Source organism: Sceloporus occidentalis, unplaced genomic scaffold (genome assembly GCF_023333645.1).
Source record: "Sceloporus occidentalis isolate IW3139 unplaced genomic scaffold, rSceOcc1.0.p SCAF_17, whole genome shotgun sequence".
Lineage (NCBI taxonomy): Eukaryota > Metazoa > Chordata > Lepidosauria > Squamata > Phrynosomatidae > Sceloporus > Sceloporus occidentalis.
The window spans coordinates 9,322,068-9,330,352 of record NW_028316997.1 but is presented as its reverse complement, the minus strand read 5'-3'; positions in this window follow the sequence as shown (position 1 = coordinate 9,330,352).

The window sequence follows — 8,285 nt, the reverse complement described above, 5'->3', positions numbered from 1 at the left end:
AATGACATTTACCATAATTGGCTCTGGACATGAAAGACACAGAGTACTGTTTGTGATTGTAAGGATTTTAAATATAAAAGCTTTAGTTGTTTCCAACAAGTGTCCAGGAGCATTAACATAATTTTGTATTGGAAGCTGTAGTTCTTGGATATTAAGGTTTAATTATACTTTTGCCCCCTGTACGCTCCCCAAAATGCCTGAAATATTTTATATATTGCTGTACAACCTCTGTTTCCTTAAGCATTACACATGGGGCAAGTTGTGCAAGTAGACAGTTGCTTGTCAGAGATATGCATACAGATCAAAATGCCCCCCAAAAACAGATGAATATATTATATTCACATAAAGGATGCAACATGTAATGGCCATGATCCACTGGTAAAAGTAAGTTTTAGGTTTCTCCTTCTGGCTTATGTGTGGAGTTTAAAGATAAAAGCCTGAACGAATCTAAGCCTGGAAGAAAAGTTGGATTGCTAGTTACTTTGCATTGATACATTGTACTGATACATTTTACCACAGCTTTTTTTCTCTTTTTAAAGTATTCTTCTGATTATTCTTGTTGGATAGTTTCTGCACTACTGTTTCAGGTTACATTGATGCTTTCTTTACATTTAAATAACAAAAATACAGCTCACATTTTCAATAAAATTCAATAACTGTAAAAAAACATAGACATATATTGACCAATTTTCTTTCTTTTTTTATTCTTATCTTCTAAAACTGCTAGTAATCTGTTGCATAGTTATAGTGATAAAATAGGCCTCTGCCCTTATCTAAAAGGCTGAATCTTTTATGTGCTCATACTGTTATTATCACCACTGACTAGAAAATACAATTAGCCTAAACACAGCATCCTGTGCAATCTTCACATCTACTAAAAATCTGCTTTAATGCAATAAAATACACACAAAAACACATTCAGGAGACGAGGTAAGAAAAAAACCGGATTAAATGCCTTAAAAAGTTGTCACAATAATAGTCTCATGTTTTGGCTTGCAAAAAATCTAGAAGAAAAAAATGATCTCAAAATAGATGATATCACGCCGTAAAGTTATAGGATCAGATGGCAGGTATCCTTGAGACGAATACATTGGAGTTTTAATGTGAATATTTCTCTAGAAAGTACATGCACGGCAGGAGTTTCATATTTTTTCAGATGCGTGCGTTGTGCTTGTGCTTTCCAGGGGTTTGCATTTTAACAATACTTTCACACAGGATGTTTAATACAACAATTCAACACCCACTAAAAAGAAATGGGAATAACCTGTAAGAAACTGTAAACACACAGGCTTGTGATGGATGTAGCAAAGTCATAGCACAAAGCTCAGTTTGAGTTTAGATGAGCTCAGTTGTTTGGCAGGCTTCCTACTGGGTTTAACAAAGTTTGGTGAGTTGCCCAATTTGACATAGTTGCAACTCAATATATAAGAAATAACACTACAAAATGGCAATGTGCACAAATAAATCGAGTAGGAAAATGCCTGTAGCATTTTATAACAGCTGCATACCTACCAATGATGCCTTTTTAGGACCCAAAACTCTCGATTTTTCCTCCCCTGTGTCTTTTTACTAGCAACTCTGATTTTCTGCGTTACAGTGTTCTACAGCATTAAATGTCATAAACACTACCCAGTGGCCATGTGTGTGGTTTTTGTCTCCCCAGCATGGAGATAATGAGAAGGTTTTTTTAATATCTTTTCATACATATATATATATATAAATATTTCCTAAGCAGCCATTTCTACTTGGCCATTATGTTTGTATATTGACTGTAAAATATGCAGCTCTGCATTCTAATAATTTTTTAGAATGATATTTCTCCAAGTCCACTGCTGCATGTTGACTTGTAATGAAAAATCTAGGCAGGAGGGCACTGTTTATAGACATGTTAAGCAGCCATAGCTCTGAAACTCCATGCTGTAAGGTTGGTCAATATGACAGAGGCTGATGTACACACAACAGGTGGTTATATGGTAGGAATACTATATCTGTATAAGCAATGGTGGACATATATAGAACTCTGTAAAAGTCATGGATAAGATGTACATTTATCTATAATTACAAAAATGCCCCCCCCCCCCATTATCTGATATCTATAGTGATAATAAGAATTCAGGAAGGGGGATATGCACTGCCACTGATGGACAAGGAGGTGAAAAACCTTGTGTTCTACATCAGATGTACTCTCAGGTTGAAATAGCCATATAATACATAATATAAAATGAAACTTTTTATTGTGTAGCACGACTTTTCATCCTGCGAGAAGACAGCCTGTGGATTAAATTCCAGTTTGTCTATGCAGCTTCGTAGGATGAACATTTTGTTGGAAATGTATTCAAACTGCAATTTCTAAAAATGGAAGCACGAGGTTGTGTCCTTAAAACAACAGGGCATGTATGAAAAATATAGCACACTGCTTGGGAGTAGCTCAAATCTTGCCATTTAAATGTAATATACCAGTGAGAAAGCATTAGCAGGGATGCTCAGTTTTTCATTAAATCAGAGTAAAATATGAAGGAAACAGCTCTGGACCATATGAGCCCTGAGAATTCATCTATTCATTCTTGAGACCCGAGTAAAACACCCGTCTATATATGAACATCTGAGCAGTCGCAACATGAGCAGTCATATTTATTCCTTTGCAGCAGAAATGAAAGCCACCAGCCTTGTTTTGCAGAACAGCTTGCCATGCTCCTTCCTGCACTAGATGGGCCATGGCCATGGGTTCCGTGCTGGGGAGAATGCATTGGCAGCATAGGAACATGTGTTTTCAATACATTTTCTGACAATGTTGCTCTATGTGAACATGCAGTTACTGTAAATACAGTAGACATGGGGCACTGAAGCAAATATACTTTGCTTTACTAGCCCATCAAAATAGGGCATGGCTATCTCTATAAATGTAATTCTATTTATAGAAAGCACCGAGAGTGATTGTAGGTCTCATAACAGATATGTAAAGCTTGAGCACAAGTACATATGTTATACTTACCGACAGGCATTGCTTTATGCCTTGTGCTGGATGTGCATGCACATGCACATAGGCATTAATATGGACCCCCCCCTTTGCATGTATAACAGCCTCCACTCTTCTGTGGGGATTTTTGCACATTCAGCCAAAAGAGGATTTGTGAGGTCAGGCATTGGATGTGAAGGACTGGCTCGCAATTAATGTTCCAATTCATCTCAAAGGTGCTCAGTGTTCCTCCACACCCAACTCGCCAAATCATATATTTATAGGGGTACAGTCATATTGGAATAGGAAAGGACCTTCACCAAACCAGTGCCACAAAGCTAAAAGTGTCTAAAATGTCTATGTATGCATGAACGCTACCCTTCACTGGAACTAAGGGGCCCAAACCCTGAAAAACAGCCCCAGACTATTATTCGACCAAACATTACAAACACCACCACAAAACATTACAATAGAATAAGAATATGAAGCTTTCTCCTGGTATTCACCAAACTCAGATTCGTCCATCAGACCCTCTGAGCAGTGTGCTTTACATCACTCCACCTGACACTTTGTGTTGCACATAGATCTTCAGGTTGTGTGCAGCTGCTCAGCCACAGAAACCCATTTAATGAAGCTTCCAACACAGTGCTTGTGCTGATGTTGCTTCCAGAGCAGTCTGGCGCAGCTGCGAGAGGGCGCACAGCCACCCGATCAGCAGCTGCAGCCTGCAGGACTACATAGTTACATAGTTATATAGGCTGAAAAAAGACATGCGTCCATCAAGTTCAGCCTTTCCTATATCTGTTAATTTGTTGCTGTTGATCCAAAAGAAGGCAAAAAAACCCCAGTTTGGCTCTTTCCAATTTTGCACTAACCAGGGAAAAAATTCCTTCTTGACCCCAAAATGGCAGTCAGATTTCTCCTTGGATCAATAAGCTGTTTCCCCATAATTAAAGATTATATCCCCGAACATTATGTTTTTCCAAGTATCCATCCAGTTGCTCTTTAAACATCTGTACGGACTCCGATAAAACTACCTCTGCAGGCAGAGAATTCCACATCCTTATTCTCCTTACTGTAAAAAACCCTTTCCTCTGCTTTAGATTAAATCTCCTTTCTTCCAGTCTAAACGCATGACCACGTGTCCTATGCATAGTTCTGTTTATGAACAGATTTCCACACAATGGTTTGTATTGGCCCCGAATATATTTATATAATGTTATCATATCCCCTCTGAGGCGCCGTTTTTCTAAACTAAACAGATTTAAATTTGTTAACCTTTCTTCATAACTATAGTGCTCCATTCCTTTTATTGGCAGCGGTGGCACAGGCAAGTTGCTAAATGGGCAGTGGTGGCACAGGCAAGCTGCAAAATGGGCAGCGTGGTACAGGCAGGCTGCTAAATGGGCAGCGGTGGTACAGGTAGGCTGTTTTGGGGCAGAGGCCTACCACGTCAATGTCTGGCTTAGTGTATAATAATAGGGGTTATGCTGCACTACCATCAATGTCTGGGTCAGTGTATAGTAGCGGGAATTACGCTGTACCATATTTGTTCAGAAAATGTTTTTTATTTAAAATTATTTAATTTATTTATGAGTTATTCATTTGTTTTTCCAGATTTTATTTTTGTGTGTGTGTGTGTGCGTGGGGGGTCCAACTTACAGGATCTTCCCCGAGTGCCAAATACTCTAGGTACACCCCTGGATCTCCCTAATCAGCCCTCTAGCCATCTAAACACATTCTAGGGGGCCCATGGTGAATCACATTGCTGCCAGCAATGTGATTCACCACAAAGCCCCTAAAAAACAGCAGTGATTCTATAGGAGAGGGGAGAGCAGAAAGGCTGCCTCCCCTGGGCCAGCCTTCACGGTGCTGAGGCAGCTGCAAGATTGTGATCTCCCCAACCAGCGCTGCTCATCGGGCGCCCCTGTGGGCAGTGTGTACCCAGTCACCATGAGCGCCGGTCTGAGTAGGAGGTGTCCAATTAGCAGGGCTGGTTGAGGAGATCACAATCCCCCTCTAACCAGCCCAACGTTAGGGAGCGCGAAGTCTGGCACTTCAGACCTCAGCATCCGTGCTCCCTAATGACTATGCTCTGGCAAATTATGCCGGGCACCGGAATATGACGTTGTACCCCCATGCTCTGCTACAATAGCAGACGCATAGTGATTAGGGAGCACTAAAGCTGAGGCCTGAAATGACTGACCTCGCGCTCCCATGATAGGATGGAGGATGAGAAAGGTAAGAGATGGGGAGAAAGGGGTGTAAGGCAGGTGATTGTAAAGGCAGCATGTATGGGCAGTCCTGTGTAAGGGCAGTGTATGTGTATATGCGTGTTAATGAGCAGGTGTGTGTGTAAAGGCAGCGTGTATGGGCAAATGTGTGTAAGGGTAGTGTGTGTATATGCGTGTTAATGGGCAGGTGTGTGCAGGGCCGGCCCAAGGCAAAATGCCACCTTGGGCGAATTTTAAAATGCCACCCCCCCCTTATCTACCCTTCCTCTCCCTCCGTCCCTGCCGCCCCCCCCATTATCTACCCTTCCCCCCCCCCTTGTACTTACCTTTCAGCAGTCCTGCGGCGAGTCTCCTTGTTAGGTCTCGGTTGCCGGCTTGTAATGCTGAGCGCCGGAAATCTTCCGGCCCTCAGCATTACAAGACGGCACCGAGACCGAACAGGGAGACTCACCGCAGAGGAGAGAGAGAGGGGCGCCGAGCGGGTACTGACAGCTTGGTAAGCGAAAACCACTCGGCGCCCCTTTCTCTCTTTCGCTTTAAAAAAAAAAAAAAAAAAAGGGCTTGGGGCGGCAAAGTGCCGCCCCTTCAAAAGTGCCGCCTGGAGCGGTTGCCCCACTTGGCTCCATTGTCGGGCCGGCCCTGGGTGTGTGTAAGGGAAGTGTAAATAAACTAACATCAGTAAAAAAGTTGCTTGGGGCACAATTTTCCATTCTTGCCTCGGGCGCAAAAGGAGCTAGCTACGGAGCTGCTGCAGAGACAGGCGATTCTTACACGCTTATGTCCTTCAGCGCAATGCTCTGAGTGTGCACAGTGTGCCGCTTCATTGCTGAGCCATTACCCCTAGGCACTTCCACTTCACAATAATAAATAGCAAATACAGTGTGTGTAAGGGCAGTGTATGTGTGTATGCATGCAGATCTACAAGGACAGAAGTTTCATGAACAGACTTGTGGTGAAGTAGGCATCCTGTGACAGTGCCATGTTTAAAGTTACTGGGGTACAGCACATTCTGCCAATGTTTGCTTATGGAGATGGCTGCCTATACGCTGGATTTTATACACCTGTTAATGTGTGGCTTAAACACGCAATAATTAGGAGGGGCGTCCGCATACTTTTGGTCATACAGTACATGTATACGCAAATACATCGCTAGTCGAGTTTACACGATGGAAGTACGGATATGAGGCATATGCGATTCAAAAACCCTGTCCAATCCTTACTGTACATAAATTCTTTGTAATATACATTTTGGTTCAGGTGACGGGTTCACTTAAGGCAATTCTTCCCTCTTAAACATACCTATTCTTAGTTATTATCACTTTCTCTTATGGCACGGATACGGAATTCGGTTTAATTAAACACCGTCAGCATTTATAAGCTAGTTTAACCCTCAGCGCCAAATCTACTCTGAACCCTCAGCAGTTTGGCTCTGGTTTCCGTTTCCTGTGTACGTCTTCTCTGCCATACGCATAGACCCTGTCAAGGCTTTTCACACTGCCCGGTCGGGGCACGCGTGTGACCGGTGCGTGGGCAGCCTGTCAGCACTTCCACATGCCGCGCAACAATATGAGTGCCTGGGCGCATAGGGAGGGCCGCGCTCTACGTCACCGCTCCTACCCTCACCTATTGGCTGATTTGGGAGGCTGTGTCCTGCTGTGGATGCCCATTGGCTGCAGTTAGGAGCTTTAAAGTTCTGTAAATAGACCCTTTGACTGTTCCTGATCCGGTGACTTCACTCCAGCTGTTTGGATAGGTCAGGTAGAGGGGGTGGGGCGCCTTTATCTTCCTGCACTGACTGTAGTCACGCTTTAATCTGGTGCAAGGTAGGTGTCATAGTGAATAGTGACTTTAGCCTCTTTGTTCTGCTGAGCGGCCTCGTTGGTGCTGTGGTTTTTCTTCCTGCTATCTGATAACTAATCCCGCAGGCCCGTGCATCTTGTGTCAGTGCTGCAGAGTGATGTGCCCGGACTGGATTCACAAAGACCGCTATCTGCTCTAGACTGCCGTTGTCTCTCCCCGATCCACTACTTGTGCACTATTTGTATATGTAGAACACTGCACGCGTGCTGCACTAGCCGATCGCGAGCGCACAGTATCTTTGTTTAGTTCTAAAGGTATTAAATATAATCCTCTTTATTAATGGAAGGGATCTACATCTAGGTGCCGAGTACCCCGTCTAGTGACTTTAATAGCATGTTCCTTTCTGTATTACATGTTCATTGATCTCCTTTATTTTACTATCAGATGCTAGAAATAACTAACACATCTAAACAATAATTGCATTGAAGGCAAATAACCATCCTGATCTATTGGGCCCGTATAAAGCATCTGGATTGTGAATCTCCTCCCCCCTGGTCTGCTGAAAATATTAACTTCAATTCTGCATACTTTTATGATCTGCATTAATATATTTAGTCTAATTTAATGTATGATTTGTATGTGTTAAACGTTCTATTCCAGGTGAGAGAGTTAAGAGAAATGTTCTAATATTTGGCAATTATAGTACTCACAGAGAGTCACACTTCATATGGCTTTACTATCAGTTATAAGGCAGATGATATATCTATATGTACATGCCTACTGCACACCATACATAGGCATATGATGAGACAGGTGGTGAGTATGACCACACAGGATTGTATGTCAGTTCACAGAAGAAGACATGTCTGGCAGACGTAGGAGTTCTCCTTTCAGCCTTGTGTCCCATGCCTTATCAGCTGTAATCATTTGTTGATCGGAGTTTTACTGTAACTTTTTAGCAAAGGCACACAGTGTTCTCAGATGTTTTTGCTCTCGCTGTGTGTTTAAGGATGTTAATGGCTGAAGGCATTTACTGAATGCTTTCCGTTTGGTATAATAACCTTGTTACAATCCATACCGCACCTAAGACTGACTACTTATATCACGTAGTGGAACTTCAAAATAGTTTGCCGGGGGGAATTTTACTCTTCCGAATCCTGCATGTCGCAAATTAAAATAGATGACCGCTATCTGTTTTGCTTTGTAACTCTCTAGTAAGTGATAATGAGCTCCATGTCCTAACTAAATCTGATCCTGGGGGTCACTGCCTTGTGACCCTTTCTCCCATGTATACC